At 39.2% G+C, this 1,340-nt stretch overlaps 1 pseudogene; it reads right to left on the bottom strand.

The window, feature by feature from the left end:
* LOC103603498 overlaps positions 1 to 885 on the bottom strand; it is a 7,130-nt pseudogene extending 6,245 nt beyond the window's left edge.
* Positions 886 to 1,340: the final 455 nt, after the last annotated feature.

The following is a 1,340-nucleotide window of genomic DNA, read 5'->3' as shown; positions in this document are numbered from 1 at the left end:
TTTGTTTGTTTGTTTGTTTGTTTTACTTTCCTTGGCTTGAAGTCTATTTTATTGAAGTATAGCTACTCCTGCTTTTGGTCTCCATTTGCATGAAATATTTTTTTCATCCCTTCATTTTCACTCAGTGTGTGTCTTTATAGGAGAAGTGAATTTCTTATAGACAGCATATCAATGGTTCTTGTTTTGTAATCCATTGGGCCACTCTGTGTCTTTTAATTGGGTCATTTAATCCATTTATGTTTAGAGATATTATTGATATATAGGGACTTGTTATTGCCATTTTGTTATTTTTCTCATTGTTTTGTTAATCCTTCTTTTTCTTTTTTCTGATCTTACTGTCTTTCTTTGTGATTGAGTGGTTTTCTGTAGCAGTGTATTTTGATTTCTCATTATTTTTAGAATGTCTCATATGTTTTTGTGTTATGGTTACCATGAGGCTTACAAAAACCATGTTACAGTTATAACAGATTATTTTTGACTAATAACAGTCCTGAAGCATTTGGGGCTCCAGACATTATGAGTAGTCTGTTCTTTGTCTCCCCATGGCTTCTTTCAACACATGAACTCCATGTGTTCTCCTTCTGTTTCCCTGAGCTCCAGTGGTCCTAGGTTAGCAGTCTTTGCTTTTTAATAGTGGCAAATTGATTGGTTGTGGGAGAGAGTGATGTTGGTGACCATCTGTTCCACCATCTTGATCAGATGTTGAACCATCTCTTCAATTCTTAGACTATACCTGCACCCTGGACTTGGGAACATCATTTTTCTCTGCTGCCTCCTCCCTCATGAAGATGTCTGGGTACCAGGTCTTGGCAAACAGCACTTCCAGAACATCTAGCTGCTCTGTGGTGGAAGTTGTCCTCTTCCAGCACTGTTTCTGGGGTGTGGCTGATTAAGCCACAGAGGTGTGCAGCAAGTCTATACCCGAAGTGATCAAACTCAGCCCACTGACTGTGTGAGATGGTTTATTAAGATAAGAAATCATGGTAAGGTTGTTTGGAAGCACAAAGTCAGTCCAAATCAGGGGGACACAGCCAGAAGTCCTTGATTAAACTGGGGTAGACAGGTTTAGGGTCTTTGGTGGGTGGGTTTGGAGAGGTGGAATTTATAGCCACATGGGTGGTTACAAAAAAAATCAAATTGTCCTTCAAAATTACAAATATACAGCTATACTTTTTTTCCTCTCCTTCCTTTATTCCTTAGATATTTTAACTTTATCTTTCTACAGAACCAGGATAAGATAGTCTTTTTGAAAAGTAACTTTTAGGGATTCAAAGATGGTGACGGGTCTCGAGCGCCCGCGTCAGGAAACAGCGCGATCCTGAGAGCTGTGTGCTGTGATA

Source organism: Galeopterus variegatus, unplaced genomic scaffold (genome assembly GCF_000696425.1).
Source record: "Galeopterus variegatus unplaced genomic scaffold, G_variegatus-3.0.2 Scaffold4634, whole genome shotgun sequence".
In the NCBI taxonomy this organism is placed as follows: Eukaryota; Metazoa; Chordata; class Mammalia; order Dermoptera; family Cynocephalidae; genus Galeopterus; species Galeopterus variegatus.
This window is presented reverse-complemented; position numbering and strand designations above follow the sequence as displayed.